Source organism: Lepidochelys kempii, chromosome 2 (assembly GCF_965140265.1).
Source record: "Lepidochelys kempii isolate rLepKem1 chromosome 2, rLepKem1.hap2, whole genome shotgun sequence".
NCBI classification, from domain to species: domain Eukaryota; kingdom Metazoa; phylum Chordata; order Testudines; family Cheloniidae; genus Lepidochelys; species Lepidochelys kempii.
Window position 1 is genome coordinate 73,918,972 of NC_133257.1, and position 21,900 is coordinate 73,940,871.

The 21,900-nt window shown below is 40.6% G+C and overlaps 1 protein-coding gene across 1 annotated transcript in view; it reads right to left on the reverse strand.

Moving 5' to 3' along the window:
• Window positions 1-21,900, reverse strand: part of LOC140905918 (chloride channel protein B-like) — a 104,423-nt gene that overhangs the window by 23,404 nt on the left and 59,119 nt on the right. The window contains exon 8 of the mRNA XM_073329417.1: window positions 5,253-5,432. The gene's annotated coding sequence lies outside the window, so the exon portion shown is untranslated. The remainder of the gene's footprint in view (window positions 1-5,252; window positions 5,433-21,900) is intronic.

The following is a 21,900-nucleotide window of genomic DNA, read 5'->3' on the forward strand; positions in this document are numbered from 1 at the left end:
ATTTCACTTTCTTAGACAATGTGGAATTAAGTCTTGAGATGCTATCCCTGGTTTTGGAAGAGACACTGGGTAAAAGGTGCTATTTCCTCACTCCTCAAAGAAAGAAAGAGAGCAAGTTGGAGAGGTACACTTGCATGGGGGTGGAGAAGGCCAGTGTCTTGGGAGGCACAAACGTTGCCAGGCTAGATATCATGAAGGATGGTGCCCATATAAGGGTTGTCAAGTGGAGGGAGGACACCACGTCTGAGCAGCACATGTTGTCTCACAGAGGAGTGAGACACATGCCACAGCAGCCAAGACAATGGGAAGGCCAGAGCATCTCCCAGGCAGCTTCTGCTGAAAATGCTCTTATTGATCCCCAGCAAGAGTTTAAAGATGCACCTCGTTTCTCCTACAGAACCCCATGGGAGGGTAGAAGCAGTACCTCTGGCCTCTGTCAAGGGTAAATCCCATCTTGGACACAGTTACTTCCATAGGAGCAGGGCAATGCAATTTACAGCCCTCTGAACCTCCAGGGGTGACCCATTTATACAATGCTTTTCATTTGCTGTGTTTGCTAAGCATCCTGCTTCACCTGCCCTGATAGAAAATAGCTTATTTTGGCGAGCTGGGATCATCTGGGACATTTTTAAAGCCAGACTCTGAATGTCCTATATTCAGCAGCATAAATCCCCCATTCTTATTAATTCCATGCATCAAGTTCTCCAGACACACGTTCCTCAATCTGAATTCTGTGCGGGTTTCCCTGGACTGCACTGTGTACTGAATGTGGCAAAATGGCAAGATCCTTACTCTAAGGAGTCATTTGCTTTGGAAGCTTGTGCTTCAGTTATAGCTCCTTTCTCTTTAACAATTTTAGTCTCTGTTGCAAATATGTTATTAGTTTCATATAGGACTTTCTCAGCCAGGGAAGACCTCACGCTTAGGTCACCCAAGCAAAAATAAGTGTGGTGATCTCATCCTAACCCCAAGTGGATGTGTGTCCATATCACAAAAGCTAACACAAAATTTGGCTCTATTAAGCAAGGCTGAAAGTCTGAACAGGGTTGGACTAGTAGGGTGTTTGTTACAAGTCAGCACAGAGGTGCATTTGTAGACCTGTGCGAGAAAGCTCACAAAGTGCCTGCCAACACTGTCTGGCTTTAGTCTTTGCTTTCATAAGAACTAAAGTTCACCAGCCTTTTCTTGTTAGAGGCAGAATAATTCACACTTACAATAAATAATACTTTGCCCTCATACAGCACCTTTCATCTCCAGCATCTCACAGTGTGGGAAAGTTCAGTATATGCTTTTATATTCACTGTGGGGTAGCCATAGCTATTTCATGAGGAGAAATGGCAGAGAAACACCAATGACTGAAAATCTTCAAATGAGAAATAGTTTTAAGATTATGTGCTCCAAGTCCTGGTGCATGAAAGAAGCTAGTTTAGCACAGAGTTCATGGCTGAGCTGTTACTTTTCCCCTCTTTGTTCCTCTTTCTGATTTATTTTTACATATTACCATCATATTTTGGTGCCAGAGGAAGCCCATTTGATAATATAATTGCAATGTCGAAACAGGTCCATATGAAAACTTTGGGGCACTGTACATTTTTTTAAAATGGAAAAACGTTGAAACTGAAATTTTTTTGCCTGTAATCACACCACTTTGGCTTGTGATCATGTCAGATCTCATAACATAAGCAGAGTCAGGCAGCTTCAGTACTTGGATGGGAGACATCTAAATGAAATCAAAGGAGCTACAGAGAATGGTGTCTTAGATTCAGTAAGCAACACTCTTCCCTCTGAATCAGTTCTAAAGCATTTCTCATCATGGTCTTACAAGACACAGTGGATATATCTAAACTGCAATTAAAAACTCATGGCTGGCCCATGCCAGCTAACTTAGGCTGGGGCTAAGAGGCTGTTGAATTGTGGTGCAGAAATTCAGGCTTGGGTTGGAGTCCAGGCTCTAGGACCCTGCAAGGAGGGACAGTCCCAGAGCTCAGGCTGCAGTCCAAGCCCAAAAGTCTGCAGCACAATTAAACAGACCTTTAGCTTGAGCCCCATGGCCCCAAACCAGCTGGCATGGACCAGCCATGGGTGTCTAATTGCAGTGTAGAAATACCTTGTGTTACAGGAGGTAAGTCATAAAATCAAGCCCTAACTATCCATGACACATCACAAGTTCAATGGATAGATTCAGACAATGGCTACACAGAATTCCACTCATGAGGGTGTAGGGGTGACACAGCAATACAAGGAAATTGTCCACAACCTTCATTTCACCAAGGCAGCTTAAGCTGGCTAGCAAAGCTTCTGCTGTGATTGACCCTGGAGAGGGCAAGTTGTTAATTAGAGTCCTCAGGCCACCAGGATTCAGCACATCCCCTGCAGTCTTTGCCTGCAGAACTCCACTGAACTGAGCGACAAACTCTAAGACAGTCAAAACAACATCTTCTACCTTCTTCTTGTTGTCTCCCCAGCCTACAAGCATTACCTCGGTCTTTTTCCAGATTGAGACTCAGATAATATATCATGTATACCACAAATCCTACAGAAAAGTCATTTCCATTCACCCATCTGTAAAATATGGTACTAATTGATTTGACTCTTCTTTTGACATAAATTAATAAATGAAATAAATGAATGTGTTAGTTTATGTTATGAAACATCTTCAAACCAGCACACTGCAGCTTGTCAACCATTGGATTTGTGTTTCAATGGTTTATCCTTTACTAATAACATTAACAAGAGCAATAGTATGAGGGAACAAGCAAATCTGTGTTATCTATGTGACATTCCACTTTATTGGTGCCTACATTCTGTTTGGAAAACTGCACACCAAGCAAACCTAACAGTGGATTTCCTTGTACTAAGCAGTTATTTCCCTCCCTTTGGGAATCCCACACAGTGTTGTCCCTCTTAGTGAAGCATAGTCAGTTTTTATTAAAGCAAATGTTCTCGAACACCTTTTTGCCCTCAATTGTTCACCTAAACTTTATCTGACCACAAAGCCATCAGATAAGCCTAATAATGACCAAGTGGAAACTGCTAAGTATCAGTCTATTTATTTATTTGAAAACAGACATCTAAGAACAAAACTGTAAGCTCTGGGGGATAAGGACTATCTTTGTGTTATGTGTTTGTACAGTACCTAGCAAAATGGGGCTTTGATTGGGGGCTTGCAGGTGCTACCCTCATACAGACAAATAATAATAAGTACAAGGTTTAAAATCAAGTTCTCCTCTTTTTAGGGATTGCTTTGATAACTGGAACACCCAAAATATGTGGGCAGCCTGATCCTGTTGAAAGCTCATCAGTCTCAATTTGCTGGAACTAAAATGTTAAAGAGGACCTTATGTACATACAGAGTTACTTCCAAATTTCCCTCAGGAAAAACACATTAATGGTTAGGGTGTGGGAAGGACATTTTCTGGGCAGTCACAGAAAAAGATGTTATTTAAATGTTCCCAGGCTCCCGCCTCCCAACCCGCAATGAACTCATTCACACACTTCTTGATGTTTGTCCATCAGGGTAGGGCTAGAGGTGGTAATGTGAGTCTTTCCAAAAAACAGTTAATGCTGTGCCTCAAGCTGAGTGTCATTTTGGGACAGTAATTTGGCTAGCAGGTTTTGCGCAAGAATCTATAGAAGTCATCAGCATGGCCTATGAGGAACAGAGGCAATGGTTCTTGGCTAGACACTTCCAACAGAATGGAGAGATTATGATACACCTCTCCTAAGTGGTGTTTCTAGACCTCTGATGTGTCGGTTTGGAGAGGATTTTAGCTGTAACTTCCAGAGGCCAGGTCTACACAATGGACCTATATCTGTATGATGACATTGCTCAGGGGTATAAAAAAATCCACACACTGAGTGATATAGTTATGCCGACCTCCCCCACCACCTCCAGGTAGACAGCACTACATTGATGGGAGAGCTCCTCCTGCTGACATAGCTACCACTTCTCCCGTCAAACTAATAGCATCTTCTCTAAAGCACTACACTGGTGCAGCATACCAGTACAGCTGTGCCACAAAGAGCTGTACATGAAGACAAGCCCTTAGTCTTGTTCCAGGGGTTAATTCAAACAGATGATAAATGCCATCTCATTGACTTGTCCATAAAGATCCTTGACTCATTGATTATCCATAAAGATCCTTTAGTACTTCTTCTAAGAATAAGTCCTGGCCAAATTTCAATTGAAGAGCCTCTCCCTTTACTCTACCAGTTTAGTTGGATACAGTATTTGTATCCTTGTGTTGTTATTAAACAGCTTCTGGCTTCCACTCCAGTGGTGGTAGAATTCCAGCAATAGATTAAAGGACTTCTTTTAAGGAAAGTTTGAAAAGACTCAAGAGTTTGAAAAGACTCAAGAGGAACTTGTATCTACATAGTGTCTTTCATTGCACAAGACACTATAATATTATTATTATGAAACTGAGTGGCTGCATGTTTATGGTATGGTGATTATATGGATTAATATTTTATTGCTTTTTGAGATGTGAATTCCTGTTTACCAGCATTTTTGTGCATTATTTTCCTTCTCTTCCCCCCCGCCCCATAAGCAAGGTTGTGATTAAGCTGCAATTTCTTCCACTTCTGGCTCACCCTTCCCAAGAACCAATCTTAAGGTCCATTCCTACAGGAATGGAGTCAAACTTGTGTTATTATGAAATGGAGTTCCAGCAATAGTTTCTTTATCAAGAGATTTTCTTTACCCTTTGATAGTCCTCACTATGACAGAGTTTGCTTAGACTAAATCCTGTTTACGGTAATCTGTTGTTTGCGCTTCTGACTTTGTTGTTTTATCTTGACTATGATATGTTTTATCTTATAGCATTTAATTCTAATAAAAGCACATATTAAAAAAAGGAAGATAATTGTGATTACTCAGCAGGTTATTTTTGTTTTGACGTGGCTTATTTTTATGGTTAGTTTGATCACCTAATTCCTTCTGCTTTATAATTCTTGTGAGTCGTCAAGGATTAGGGGTATTTCCCATTTCCTGTGGACCCACACATACCACACATACCACACAGGGTCACCTCTTTGGAGCTCTTCAAGCAATATCTGATACGACACACATCAGCATCCCAAATCTGCTTCAATCAAAGGGAGATTTGCTATTGGCTTCAATGAAAGCAGGACCAAGACCTGTATTTACATCCTGTAATCTTAATAAACACAGTGTGTGAAACATTTCTTTCATAACCTGAACGATGGCCAGAAAGGCCACACAACAAAGAAATAGCTTGATAATGTTTTACCTTGTAATAGTTCCTAGGAACACCTCTGCTTGGTCTGGCTTGGGTTTGTAAACCACTGGGAATCCACCATGGCTGGTGCTAGCAAGAAACTGAGCCAGTGAGGCAATGTTTTCCCTTCAGTGGAGGACTCTAACACAAGGCTCCATGACATCTCTGGCAAAAAACAATTCCAGGTTTAACCTGAAAGACACAAAACAGACGTCCAAAGGATTATTTAGTAAACAGGAAATGAGGCGTACTGTACCATGTTAGCATCTGACGAGTTTATAATGTGTTAGTAAATTACTTCAAGCTGGAAATCAATCTGTTTTATTTGCGAATATAAAAAAAGTAATTATCCAATAAAATTGCTTATCAAGCTTTGCCTCTCTGTGTGTTAAGATACATATGCATGGCAGGATGTTGTAAAAGCTATTCATCAACCTCCATGACTTTTCTCACTTTAAAAGAATCTTAATCCGAACTAAAATCCTCTGGAAATCTGTCCCAGATTAGACAGTTTGAAGTAAAGCACTTTGGAAAAATTCAAGCTTCCACTCAACTTTGCTGAAGTATTCATGGTAAAGGTGGTGACTGGGGGGTGAGCCTTTGAAGATTTCTGACAAACCAAATGTAAGGAATTTTTTTAAGTCTCTTGTAGCATCTTTAAGGTCCTGGGCAAGCTTTATGGGTTGTAGCTCTGCTGTTCATTAATTGCAAATTATGTAGATACACTTTATGGGTGGGGGTTGTTTTTTTTTAATGGTGGAAAGAGATGTAAAATAAAGATATTTTCTGCAAAATTCTAAAGTAACCTCTAAAGACATATACTGGGATAGAGCCTTACCACTGAGGTCAATGGAACTACATCTGTATACCTGGCCTGTGTTGTTTTATTATTTTATTGTCTTTCATTTTAGGTAATGTATTCATTTTTAAAGAGGTCTGTGTGACAATCATGGAGACCAAAATCCTTTAACATCAGGATAAACTTATCTACATCCTGACTTATGAAGGTACCTTTCAGCCCTGTCCTGAAAATACCACCTCAGGAGGTACAAGAAGAATGCTGTCAGTTGTTGTCCTCCCTGTTGAGAGTCGCAACAAAGGTACTAAATAATGCCAGCTGTAGTGGTGGTTTTGTGATGTGTCACCTGTCCAGGAAGACCTGAACTGAGATGACAAACTCACTTCCCGTGTGGCATTAAGTACCCATGAAACAACAATGAGTTTCGGCCACTACCAATCTGGACTGGATTTTTGAACAAGTCATATACAGGTGCAAAGTCCTGTAATCCCTTTGCAAGTCCCCTTGCACCACACAGTACTCTATTCCTACTGATCCCACACAGGCTTCAGGCAATAACAGACACGGCACACCATCCTCAGTTCTTATGGCCAAATAAAAATCTAGTGGCCACATTCTGTCACTCTTACTCACACTTACATGGATCTGCATGCAGAATGTAATGCTATTCAGTGCAAATAAGGCTGCTAGAACCAGGTCAGATTCTTCTATCCTCACTCTCATTGAGTAACATCAATTCTTCCTTTTTAACCAATGGAAGTACTCACAAAGTAAAGGTGCTACTCTTCATGACATGACTGGCAGAATTGTTGGGTAAATTGCTGTATTTGGGTAACCTTTTATTTTTTTAATATCCCTGTTTCCCCAACATTTAAATAGACTACTTAAAATATACTTCCCATTTTAAATTATATCTCCACAAATCATTAGTTATACTATTTCAAAATGTACTGCACGTAGTGTACTGGATTTGAATGCAAAAATACGATTAACTCTTTCCAGTATTACAAGATGCAAATGAAAGATGTATATAATTTGTAAATAAAATAAATGTGGAAATCAATGCTAGGTGATTACAATTGAACAGCAGCAGCTTCTACAATTTATTTTTATTGGTGAAAAATTGTTTCTTCACCACCAAAGAGTATCTGGGCTTTGCTCTCCGCTCACCCCTCAACATTGCTATTTAGCATGCAGGATGAATGTTTCAAATTATTGTAATATGCCATGAAACGTCCTTAAGTTTGCTCAAATAAGTCATTAGTGTAGGAGAAACAGCTGGCTTGTTATATGGTTAACTATTCTTGGCTGTGCCTGGGATCACGAAGAGTCTATTACAGCTATTGTAATGGCAGAGCCTGAATTATCACAGGTCAGCTTTTACAGATGTGAGACAATTCACGTTTCTGTTCAACGTCAGCAGTAATTTTTTTTTTTTTTTACTTGTCCATTATTCTAAGGGAGAACACTGCTTTAAGGAAAAGCATACAACAGTATTGTTTATAAAACAGAGTTACATGGCAAAGGGAAATTTAAACATAATTGGCCAATTTCATCCCTTTCCGATTTGGTGCTTCTTGGAGGACATCAAGCCACAGTGGAGTTATATCCACTTATGCAATGTGTCCCTTGACTTCATCAACCAGGCTGAATTCTAAGCAACAACATTTAAATTTGTCTCTCTTCAAAGTCCCTTTAAAGAGTTTAGACTTGAAACGACAGATACTTAACTATGGATCTATATCCTTTAGACCTTTCTGATGTGAGTAGTCAATAAGGGAGGGATGCAGGATTGGATTTGACAGTGGCATTGCCTAAATACTGTTATATCACTAAAATAGAGATGACACAGGTCTTCTTTTATTAAGACACATGAGAACAATGTTTTCCAATGGGAATCACTAAGTATAACATACCATACAATAGCACTGGGGTATTTCAAAGGACACCAAAGTTTCAGATTCTTTTTTCACCAGAGCACAGATGTCTTGCATAGTTCCTATGAACAGTAACAATTGCATAGACAATTCTTCAAGCAATACAGAACAAAAAATATCTGCCCCTTAATCAACAGGAACTCAGCAAGACACATTCATTTGGTAAAAAAAATGAATATCCCAAGAGGTAGGCTGTCTTGAAATGGTTAATGAAAATATAGGTTCTGGTCCTGCTACTCTCTAATTCAATGGAAATTTTCCCATTTAACTACATTGCAAAAGGGTCTTCTAATAATACAGAGGTCTCCTTAGACAACAGCTCACTTAATAAAAGGGGACAATACTTTGCCTCTTCAAATATAGTTTTCTCTTAATTTTGAGCAACTTTTAAATGACTAAAGGATTTAAAGTTATTTTTTAAAAATCCAAATCAGACCATTTTCTAAGGATTGAGTTGCATTAAGAACACAGGACATACTGCTTGTTCAGATTTATTTGCTTTCCTCTTTTTAGCAGTGACTCCAACCCTTCACTTTATGTGGTGAGAATGTTTAGCTATTGACTAGCTACAGACCATCTTGCTCAGAAGAGCATTGGATTTTATTTGGGCTTCTTGTAAACTATTGTTTTATTATCCTGTCTGATTATTGGCTTTTATATAAATAGTTCTCAAAAGTTTGTTGTTGGGTTTGCTTTATGTTTGTGATGGTTGCCAAGAGCATTTAGACAGAACAATTCAAACTCCTAATAATTGAAAGTTCAGCGTGATTAACTTAAAGGGACAATTCCTAGGTGGAAATTGTAAAAAATACTTACTTGTGTTATTAACACCATTGATCATCAAAACTGTTCAATTGTTTAAATATAATTTATGTTCACCAGGTATGCTTTAAAAAATACACTCAGTTTGGACAGTGAAACTAGCTGGATTTGTTTCATTACTTCTATTCAAGTACAGCACCCACTCTTATTACTGGGGCCTCTGGGCTCTACTGCATTAACGTTCACTTTCTGGTTCTCAAGCATACAGGAATCCAGCTGTGCTGGGGCTCACAGCATAGCAGGGGACTGTTTACATTTAAAATCCACTTTCTTTTTTTAACTTAATAAAAAGGTTTCAGTGCATATTAGCTATGTATTAACCCCTTTTCTTTTACACAAATTTTTAGCTTAAAAGTACACACTGTCATTAATAAAAGCCCAGCAATGAAAGTATCCTAATCAGGAACCTTGCATTCTAGAATTGATCTGGTCATATTTTGGAGTCAGGATAATAATACATACAACATATATACTGCCCTTAGAGACCAATCCTGTACCACTAAAGGCAACGGGAGCTTTGACACTGATTTCACAGGGAGAATTCCCACTGATGTCAATGTATGCAAGTCAAGAGCAGTATAAGACCCTGTCTCTGCTAGAAAAATCACACTGGTTAACTAGATTTATTTTAAAATTGATCTACTTAAATCCATGCAAGCACCTAAGATACAGGTATTTAAATTTATTAAAAATTACCAAACTAAACCAATAAAAGCAAGATTTAAACCTATTGAAGTGTGTCTACAGTGTGGGTATGCACTGTTTGAACTAGATCTATTTAAAATCAATTTTAGATAAACTTTCTAATACAGATATGACCTGAGACTCTATGCCATCTACTGGTTAGCTGAGTACTAACTGAGAGTGCCTTCTAGTTAAATCAGGAGGCAAAGGTTTGGCAGAGACTTCAACCTCAGTTCAATACAGTTACAAGTGTATGTATGTATATATATATATATATATATATATATAGATCTCAAAAAGGCAAGCTTCCCAGCATCCTCTGGTCCTGGCTTTCTCAAGCTGTTCAAATGAGAGGAGATTTGGCTGTTCCCGCTAGAAGTCATTTAGATAGTACAGTACTTAGTTTGAAATGTGTTGTTTAGGTTAGCTGAATGTCTCTGTCACTTGTTTCCCAGAGAGGATTTAAAAGGTCTATCTGTTTAGCCACTACTGTACACGGATGACAAATGGATTTCCACATGGTCTCAGATGTCTGTTGGGAAACAGGACCCCTCTACAATGTGAGAACATGCAGAGCAAAAACGGGGGGGGGGGGGAATGGATGAGAATGCTTATGACTAAGGCTAAAATTTTGTCACAGAGCTCACGGAAGAATCTATGACTTCCAGGGACCGCCCTGACATTTTCCGCTTCAGCCCAGGGGCAGCGTGACTGGATGTATCAGCTGGTGGAGACCCCACAGCTCCCAGCCACCGTGGGCTGCGGTAGGGACCCCACAGCTCCCAACTAGCAGTAGCACCATGGCGGACCTTGCACTCTTAGCCACTGTGGGCAGCAGGGGGAACCTCTGAGCCCCAGCAGCCATGGTGGCTGGACCCTCCTCACTTCCCATTTTGTCATAGTTATTTCCAGAAAAAGTCAGGGACAGATCACAGGCTTCAGTGATTTTTTGGTTATTGCCTGTGACTTTTACTAAAAATAACCATGGCAAACTCTTAGTCTTACTTATGATTTCTGGAAAGGAGACATTCTGCAGCTTAGGGCGTTTGCAGAAAACAACACAAACATTTTTTAAAAACACAAATCCTGATGCTTTGTTGCTGTTCCTAGGGTTGCCAGGATTGTCCTGGAGTCTCTAGGAATTAAAGATTAATATTTAATTAAAGATTATGTCATGTGATCAAACCTCCAGAAATATGTCCAGCCAAAATAGGCTACCCTAGCTGTTCGCCTTGTGAAGTCTTTTACATCAGTGCAAAGTGAAGATACAATACTAGCTATTCAGAACAGCAGCAGTTTAGACCCAGTTTGAGAAGGTATAAATGATGGCACAAGGAACAGGCCAGTAGAAAACCATGCCCATTGTGTGTAGGGCTGCCAGGCGTCCGGTTTTCAATCAGCACGCCTGGTAGAAAAGAGACCCTGGAGGCTCCGGTCACCACCGCCAACCGGGCCGTTCAAAGTCCAGCGGTGCTGCGGATCTAATGCAGGCTAGTCCCTACCTGCCCTGGCACAGCGCTGCACCCCAGAAGCGGCCAGCAGGTCCGGCTCGTAGGCAGGGGAACCACAGGGCTCCATGCGCTGCCTGTGCCCCGAGCACCAGCTGCGCACTCCGATTGGCTGGGAACCGCAGCCAATGGGAGCTGGGTCGGGGGGGGAGTTGGTGGTGCCTGCAGGTGAGGCCCCCCCCACATACACACACACACATACCTCCACCTAGGAACTGGACCTGCTGCTGGCCACTTCCAGGGCACAGCACAGAGTCAGGACAGGCAGTGAGCCTGCCTTAGCCCCGCTGCGCCACTGACCGAGAGCTGCCCAAGGTAAGCCCCTGCTCCAACCCCAAGCCCCAACCTCCTGCCCCAGCCCTGAGCCCCCCCCTGCACCCCAAACCCCTCATTCCCGGTCCCACCCCAGAGTCTGCACCCCCAGTTAGAGCCCTCACCTCTTCCCGCACCCTGACCCCCTACCCCAGACCCGTGAAAGTGAGTGAGGGTCGGGGACAGCGAGCCACCCAGGGAGGGGGAATGTAGTGAGCGGGGACGGGGCCACAGGAAGGCGCAGAGCTAAGGCGTTCGGTTTTGTGCGATTAGAAAGTTGGCAACCCTAATTGTCTGTTTAATTAATTTTTAATGTGATTATCTAACCCACTGAGGTAGACAAAATACTGTCTGAGACATTTGTTAGCATGATCAATGTGCTGGAGGTATCCAAGTGGCTTCTTAACCTAGTCATGCCTCAACATACTCAAAACTGAGTGGTTATGGTCTGGGTAGAAAATATGAAAAATGCAGTTCTTGACTACATTTCCACAGGGCATGGCGCAACTCTGAGCATTGCCTCAGGAACTGTGACTCCCTTTGCCCTTTCTACTCCACCAGTAATACCAGCCACAGCCCTCCTATTTATCTGCTTCTCCAACAGTCTTTGTGTTCTCTTCCACACTGCCATTTACATATGGAAAGCCTTCCCTGAACTAGTTCACAAAGCCATTATCCTCTCTTGCTTCAGATCCTGTCACAGACCATCTTCTAACTGCGATGCCACTGGAAAATTAGCCAAGGATACAGTTAAAGATATCTGATACTGACAAAATAAATAGAAAGTAAAATTATTGTATGTTGTATCCTTTCCCTGCACCCTCAGTTCTGCTGCTTCTGGTCTTAGATTGGAAACTCTTCAGTGCAGGAATTGGGTCTTGTGTGCATGTAGAGTGCCTAGAATATTGTGAGCACTAACAAAATACAAATAGTAACAATATAAATGGCTCCTAAATATTGAAAGATAACCATATACACAATTCCCTATTCCTCTCTAATCAAATCATAATAAAGCATGCCAGCAAGAGATGAACTCAAGCCATTAGGTTCTGACCTCAATCTGCACATTCCCCAGTTTTGATTGCACAGTCTAGGGAATCCAAATTCCAGGGCTGGAGCTCGTCGCTCTTACTGGCATAATTCAAAACAGGAAAAAGTACTTGATACAAACCTGCTACAAAAATGAACTTCAAATCCATTCATTCCAATTGGATTGCACCAGTGAAGTATTTAGCCTATTATAGTTTATTATTCAGGGAATATTTACAGCATAAGTAGCTACGTTCATTAAAAGCAGGAGACATTGATACACCTTGTGGAACTTACAGTCTAAGGACCTGATCTTGAGGTGCTCCAAGCACCCATAATGTCCACTGACTTCACACTTAGCACTTCCAAATGTCAGGCCCTAAACAGGGAGGCAAAACAATACACACCACTGTGTGCTGAACTGAAGGCCAGGGTGGGTGGGGAGGATACATGGACATACCCTTACTGATGGGAACCTATCCCACAGAGGAGAATGGGACCGCGAGACACATGAACTACAGCTCCCAAGAGCTACTAGCAGCATTTCAGAATTGAAACCCTTTAGTTTATGGCCAGAAACATTTTGGGTTTTGGACATGCCATTTTTTGTAATGAAAAATTGAATTTTTTTCACAGAAAGCAGACACTTTTCATGAAATATTGTTTAGACGATGATCCAATTTTTTCATAGAACAGCAGTTTTCTTGGAAATTTTTGACTAGCTGTAATTCTTATCCACACTGACATATCCAGGAGGGAAGGGCAGGACTGATGCATGCAGAGGATACGTGGACAGATGGAAATATATAATGCATATGAGTGAGAAAACAAAGAAAGAGAGAGATAATTATGTTTGTATATATGTAGCCGCTGACTTAAATGGGTTAACACTGGTAGAGATAGGGTATGTCTACACTGTGATAAAAGACCCCTAGTACAGACACAGCTGGCTTGGGTCAGCCTACTCAGGCCCATGGATCTCAGGCTGTGGGGCTATAAAATTGCAGCATAGACATTCAGGCTCAGGCTGGACCCCAGGTTCTGAGACTCTCCCACCTTGAAGGGTCTCAGAGCCCAAGCTCCAGCCCAAGCCCAAATGTCTATACTGCAGTTTTACAGCCCTGCAGCCCAAGCCCCGCAAGCCTGAGTCAGCTGACGCAAGCACTGAGATTTGGTGCTGCGGGGTTATTTCACAGGAGTTGTATGGTAATAATTCAGCTATCCCTACGTTCTCCAGACCATTACAAGAGTCTGCAAAAATGTTCACTTAAAAAGCTAGGCCTGTCCACAATCCAGCTGTTCTGGCAGTATAACCAATTAGAGTCCGAGAAAGTTATTTCCCAAAATGCAAGTTATTTAAATTCAAACAAATGTTCCAAACAAAATTCCAAAGGCATAAAGAGAGAAACCTGTAATACTGTGTGCTAAAATAAATAGCCCATAATCCGAACAGGGAAATAAACATTTTTTGGATGGATCATTTCAGAGCACCTTCCATGGGAAATTTGAAAAATACTAAATTGGCTCTTGCTGTTCAGATGCAATAATCTGATGAGTTTCTTGCAGTCTGTGCCAATAAAGCTATTTCAAAATTGGAGAGATGGAGGAGGGCTCCTGTGGGTCCATTTTTCTGAAAGCTTCATGCAAGGCCTCCGCCATCATATACAGTACCAGCCACCTTAACATTTCCATTCTGGCTGATGCACGATAGCACAGACTAAAATTCGAAACCCTGACTAACACAGTATTTGGACAGGGCAGAATGACAACAAGTGTTTTAATGTTCAGGTAGAGTTTATCAGATGGCCTTTCAAACAAACTGAAGTTTGGAGGTCTGGGACTTAGGGAGACCATAAAAGTGGAGATTGCAGTCATCAAGATGAGGGAATATAAACTCATGGATTTGAGGGCACTTGGCCTGTCTTTGGATCAGGCCGTTAATGTCGGAAAAGGCTAGTCTTGTGGCTGAAGCACAGCAGTGGCAGACAGGAGATGGGGGTGAAATCCTGGCCACAGTAAATTCAGTGGGAGTTTTGCCATTGACTTCAATGAGGCTAGGATTTCACCCATGGACTCTTTTCCCAGCTGTACTACAAACATCCTGTATGACCTTAGGAAAGTTGTTTCACCCCCTCAAGCCTCAGTGTTCCAGTGTGTAAAATGAGGATGATACTAAATCCTACTTCGCAAAGATATTGCCAGGTTACATTTACTATTTGTACAAGTACAGATATTTAAAAAAAAAAAGAAGATACTATACAAATCGCCAAAACTCATCGTCATTGTTAGAGATATTCCCTTAACCAAAAACATAGATCTATAAGCACCACCCCTATTTTATAGGGTTTTGGTCCCAGATCAGAAATTCATAGCTTTGACCCATCTATAATTATTGGCCCATCTATAATGTATGTTTGTCATGGCCATGACAAAAAAATTGACTTTCAGGATTTGGTTCTTTCCTCCTCCTCCTCCTCCCCCCCCCCCCTCCTTTCTGCACCCCCCACCCCCAAAAATCATGATTGTGTCACCTTGGCCATTCTACAGCTGAGCAATTCTCCTCCATGTATTTTTCCTAATCTGATTCTACATATTTCCAGTGTACTGAAGTATGGGTTCCTCCAATGACTATTTGTCAAATACTATAAAAATGTTTTTAAATAATTTATATTATTTTGAAAAGGATATTTGACTTCTCATGACGTGCACTGACAAACAACTGAATATTAATTAAAGTACTGTATGCTTCCACTTTTATTGTAAATAAAGGATAATTTCTGCTGTGACAACCACAATTGCTAATTAATTATTATTATTGAGGATGAGGCAAAAAGTGGGAAGGGCTATAATAGAGAAGAAATTATAGATTTGAATATCAGCAAAAAATAACAATAATAATTTCAGCTTGCAGTGAATTTGGAAAGGTTTCCAAGAAGGATAATAAACATATCATTGTACCTCAACAGCATTAAAACATTTACAATGAATATATTTATTCTGATACCATAACATAGACATGCGTTTTCCCCTATACACTCACTCATGGGCCTGATCCAAAGCCCCTTGAAGTTAATATAAAGACTCCTAAATGACTTCAATGGGCTTTGGTTCAAACTAGTTATTCTGCTGAACAACTGTTTGAATTCAAATCACTTGTAATGACATCTTCAAAAAAATGGGCTTGTCTGACTGGCTGCTGTGAAAGCATAGCTGGCTTTCTGGTGGGTTTGGTTGTTAAGTGGAAAATGTCAGTAATTTGTTGTGTCTGCCAACTGGAGGCCAGACATTAGAACAGGCTTAACCAATTAGTGGAATATCCCATCCGGTTGCTGAACTTGCTGTGTGTTCCACCTGTACATTACCACATCTGAAAGCTGAACTGCGACCCTCCTGATCCACAGGCAGCAAGTTGCACCAGGTGAGCCAAAAAGGAGTCTCCCTCTAGCTGAGCCAGGAGAAACTGTATCAAGCTTCCCCCAGCTGGAAGTGACTCAATGCATCTTTTAGATAATGGCCTATAGGAAGCTGGAATGGCTCATGCACTACTGCTGAAATAAAACTTATTCATTTCATGTGCTGCTGTAGTGCATTTCTTTCTGTGGAAAGTGTGTAGAAGTCTCTCCTTTTGGTTTTGTGGGACTCCTCAGAAATAGAAAACATATCAAGAGACAGTATGGATTTGACATTCTCCTCCCTCAACAGAAAATGAGTTATACTGGTAACTAAGATGTTTTTGGAAAGAGTTCTGCAGGATCTAAAAAGCTGCCTTGGTGAGATGTCTGAAGTTGCTAGCGAGGTAGATTCTGTTCTCACTAACACCAGTTTTACATTGTTGTAGTACCACTGGTTTAAATTATGTTACTTCTGATCTATACCAGTGTAAATGTCTGATTCTACTGGCTCTCAAGTCAATGTTGAAACACCCTTGACTTCAATAGTGCAAGATCAGACCCTAAATGAAAGACAATGATTCTACAAGGTCAGATGCACAGTAAGGTGCATATTGTGGGCCAAATTCTGTGCTCACACCAGTATAAATCCAGAGTGACTCTATTAAATAAAACTTCATCATACTGCCCTTCTGGTTGGTAAATTGCTTGTCTTAAGACCTCCACTCCAGACTGGATCAAGTCCCCATGTATTTTTACCAAGACAGAATTTGATGATTTATGCTTACATACACAGAGCCAAATTCCAATCTTAATTAACGCTTCTCTGTATTTACAGCAGTATAACAGAGACCAGAATTTGACTCTGTGTATCTAAGCCTTTGGGTTAGTCTTAATTGTGTAAATTATCACCCATGAAAATTCTGTCTTGATAAAAGACCAGCTGACATGATCCTGTCCAGACAGGAGGACCTAAAAATATGCATTTTACAAACCAGAATGGCACCATAATCAGACAAATTACACAGCCAATGAATCCCATGGTAAGATCCAAAGGACAAGGTACAAAGCAAAAATGTCAAGAAGAAATAGGACAGGTAGGTTCAAAGATGTAAATCTGATAAGGAGAAACTTATATCAGAAACATCAAAGATTTATGGGAAGGAAAGAAATGCTCTTGGCATGTGGTCTGATGTAATATCCTCTCTCAAACATACCTGGCTCACCAAAACCAGGTCTCACCATACAGGATCTAGGTTCAAGAAGGGGTATCCTTTCTCACCTCAGAGCCTATCCTTTAAGTCCCCATTTACACCATCATTAAAACAAATCAAGGGACCCGGTTGCAATATAGTTGTCCCCTGATCCATTTATTATGTATGGCACAAACAGGTGCTTTCTGGTTTAAGCTTTGGGCATGTTAGAACTTTGGCATACTAACTGGTCATGGAACCACCCAGCATTAAGCATCCAAATTTGTAGAGGCACAAGTGGCACTCAGCCTACAAACTAAGACTGACTAGCCACAGCTCTGTGATGGTCTTACACGTCCAGGGCTTCACTTGCAGTGCACTGACTGGTTCCATGTGTGTCCACTCCATGTCAACAGGAGCAAGTAACCTGGAGAACACCATTCATGCTGGAGGTTGAAGTACGAATCACTGTACTTTGTACAGTTTGTACACGTCACATACTTAAGCCAGATTTGACATCTTTAAAGTTCCATTCACATGACAACTTGAAACCATCTTGTAAATGGATCAGAGAACAACATGATTTATGAATGATATAATATTAATATATTAAGAAATCCATTCAAATTATCTAGGAACAAACTTCATATTTTAAAATTACTTGAATCTATCAGAGAAAGAGAGAGAGAGAGCGAGAGAGAGAGAGAGCGAGAGAGATTATCCACCTTGCATTAATATATAATCGTTATGACCACCATTCCATATCTTGAGCAAGACTGATTTTTAGAAAGACAGACTTTTTCTATTATGGCAAGAATAAAGAAACTGTATGTGTACACACACACACTTTATTTATTTGTGCCATAATAGAAAAAGTCTGTCTATTAGAAATCAGCCTTGCTAGAAATCTAGAACAATCAACATAATAAGATAATATATATTGTAACATGGAGAGAGAAGGACAGCATATATAGAAGGATAGACAGATAGATCAGATCTCATACAAAGAAAAATGCAAAATAGCCCTGGCTATGGTTACCTGACAGTTAGAAAAACTCAACAAAAAAAAATTGGGCATTCAGGTGAACACACAGTAGTAAGACTACATCTGGCAATAATTTCAGCATCTCATTCATGTTCACATAAAACAACATTTCTCACTCGGTTACAAATCTACAAAATCCTGATATTTTTATGAATGGTTCTTGAGAGTTCAGAACCATACATAACCTGGAGGCTTGTTCACAGGTAAGTGGGCTGACCAAAACTCCTCTCTCAATTAACAGAACTTATAAATGGAGACTGGTTGTACTTTAATAAGTATCTTTACTATTAGGCTGTAGATACTGTATTTGGCTTCCCAGGTAATGAATGTTACTAAAATTCTCAGCTATGCTGAGCAGCAGAGCTGAAAGGGGAAGAGAACAAAGATGGCTTTATGCCACCTTTACACTCCTCTAAAACTGAGGCCATTTTGGGGCCCCAGATTAACTTAGAACACACTCACTCATCTTCCAGCTTGTCTCATGTGCCAGTTGAATGGCACCCCACACTAGGGAACCCTCAGCTGTTCCGTTAGGGAAACTCTCTCCTCCCTTGTGCTGCCAATGCAGGGACCAGGATTTGCCCTGAATTCTCCATAACAGATGGGCCAGTGCCCTCTGATGTGCAAATATTTCTCTCTCCATTTCTCTTTTGTTTTGTTATAATGCTCATCAGGATGTAAGCACTGATTATGCATGAAATGCATCTGCTTTGAACAGAGGTTTAACAAGATGTGCTGTGTATGTCTTGGAAAGCTCTATTTGAATTAAGACTTGCATCAGCAAAATGAGTATGGAATCTTTTAGTTTGGTTGTTACCAAAACCCCAAGGCTGATCACCCCCAAAGCCTAGGGATTTTCAAAATCCGAAACCACATCTGAAATTCACTAATTGCCCCTATCTTCATAATGAGCCAAACCAAGACCTTGGATCCAAAACAATGCTCAAACTCTGGTTAGTTTGATATCTGGATCTGAAGTCTGCAGCATGAGCTCAGGGAAAAGTAGACAGAGAAGGAAAATCTCATCCTTATTCCATGGATCTTTAATATGAAACCACTTCTGATATACTTTTTTTAAAAAAAAAGGAGGGGACATATAATGAGCCCACTACAACATACTCTGCAGCCAGAATTCTTGGCTCCCAAATATATCTTTATATGGTATGTAATACAGAAACACCCAGGAGACTATAAGAACCTTGACAAGGCTAATATTAAGCTAGAACAAAACAGAACTACTGGCACCAGATCGACTCAGCTCTTAAATAAACTTGTTCCATTAAAAAGTAGCCTCTAAGATACTTTCTCTCTGAAGTGTATAGTAGCTTATAAAAAGCAGGAAGAGTTGCCAGGTTGTAGATGTGTTCAAGTACTCTTTACCCTCATTAAAGAGCATTCCCTGGCAGCTAGCAGCTTTGAGTGTTCCAGTGAACTAGATTTTATAAGGAGGGTGTTTATAGTGGTGTGCAGTATAGCTGGTGCTCTGTAGTGGTGCTCTGTCGCAGCTATGAATTAGATACAGCTGTATTGGGAGCCTTATCATCCAGAGCACAGAATGTAACAGACTGTAAGATCAATGAGGTTCAGAAATGCAGAACAAAGTGAGTTTCTCTGCTCCATAGCAAGAAAGGCAACAAAAGAGTTGGGCCTAATTGTTCACCTGTTTTTTGATGTACAGTTTGCTGGTCTCAGTTTAATATCTGACACATCTTCTGTCTGGGATTGATTATATCCGGCCTTGGAAGGCAGCTGGGATTGGATGACAGGGGATGGATCACTTGATACATTGCACTGTTCTGTTCACTCCCTCTGAAGCATCTGGCACCAGCCACTGTTTGAAGACAGGATCCTTGGCTAGATAGACCTTTGGTCTGACCAAGTATGGCCATTCTTATGTTCCTAAAGGACTAGATGAGCTAATGGAAAAGTTCTTTTCCATCTCTAACATCTATGATGTACTGGGAAAGGGGAGACCCAAGCTGGGCCTCTTTAGCTATGGGTGCTGAAGACCAAAAATGTAGGACCTCTCTCTTTCCCTCATTTCCACCTCATTACCAAATAATAAGTTATTATAATTTAAGAATGGCCATACTGGGTCTGATCAATGGTCCATCTAGCCCAGTATTCTGTCTTCCCACAGTGGCCAATGCTGGCAATCATCAAGCGATCCATCCCCTGTCGTCCACTCCCAGCATCTAGCAAACAGAGACTAGAGACACTCAGCAGGGTGTTGAATCCTTGGCCATTCTGGCTAATAGCCATTGATGGACCTGTCCTCTATGAACTTATCTAATTTTTTTTTAATCCTGTTATATTTTGGTCTTCACAACATCCCCTGACAATGAGTTCCACAGGTTGACTGTGCATTGTGTGAAGAAGTACTTCCTTTTGTTTGTTTTAAACCTGCTGACTATTAGTTTCATTGGGTGAACCCTAATTTTTGTGTTATGTGAAGGGGTAAATAACACTTCCTTATTCACTTTCTCCACACCAGTCAAGATTTTATAGACCTCTATCATATCCCCTCTTAGTTGTCTCTTTTCCAGGCTGAAAAGGCTTTTTAATCTCTCCTCATACGGAAGCTGTTCCATTTTTGTTGCCCTTCTCTGTAACTTTTCCATTTCTAATATATCTTTTTGGAGATGGGGTGACCAGATCGACACATAGATAGTCCAAGTTCTTTCCAGTTTTATTTGAAGGAGCCAAGTGGAATTTATTATGGCTTTTGAGAAAGCAATTCCAGATATGTCTTAATTGTGTGTGGGTGTTTGTGTTTGTGAGTGTGTAGATAACTTGGCTATGCAAATTATCAGTTGTTTTCAAGGGTAAATTCATCACTAGTTTCTGTATTGCTGACCTTGCTATCTTTTGTGTCTTATTTAAAAGAACATTAATATGCAGAGCAACTGAGCTGTTTCAAAAAGCTCTTTGAAAAAAATGGCCCTGGGAGGAGACTGAAAGGGAGGAAAGGGAACAGAGTGGGAGGTAAATGACTGAGAGGATATATTTTTCTGTCTGTGCCTTCAAATGCATGAGACCTCACTCTGAACCAGGGAAATTAGCTGCAATTCTTTCCATGGCCATGTCATTTGACTGGACTACCAAGGGAGACTTTATCTCCCTTTCTGCTCTATTTTATCTGCCATGTTACATACATAGGACATAGATAATTTTGCAGATTGTTTTTATTTCCTCCTACCACATTGCTAGCTCTCTCTTGCATCAAATGCAGTTAGTATCCCCTGTGCCTGATAGAGACTTTTTATCAAATGTAATGGTACCCAAAAGTGACAAAGCATAGACAGTAAGAATCCCTGATAGTTCTGATTCTTCCAAAGGTTCCTTTGAGGAATCAAAACTGTACAATGGACCATAATATTGGAGGAAATAGGTAATACAGCAGTAGTCATCTATGAAGAGCTATTGGACCTGGCTAACTATTATTTAAATGAGTCTGTTAAACAGAAAGAAACTTTGGGTGTCTACACTTTGAGCTGGAGGTATAATTTCCAGTTCCAGTAGACATACCTTCATTATCTCTCATCAAGCTCATGCACTAAGAACAGAAGTATAGCCATTGTGTCAGGAGATACTAGCCATCCCAGGTCCAATCCTGTCTGAGACACTAGGCAAGTACTTGGGGCATCTAACCCCTCCCACTGTTAGCACTGCTGCAGAAACACTTTTATTTTTAGAGCGCTAACTCAGTCATGGTTAGCATATGTATGCCTCCTTGATCTGGGAATTACACCTCGAGCTCAAAGCGTAGACATAATCTCAGTCAGTCAGAACCCAGATCGATAAATAAATAAAGAGTTTCACTTTTTCCCCTCATAGTTTCCTCAAGATTGCTCTACTTTACTCCTGGTTAGCAAATATTATGTGGAACAAGGATTAGGGCTGTTTAGTTTACAGAAGAGAAAAATAATGAATGGTACAGAG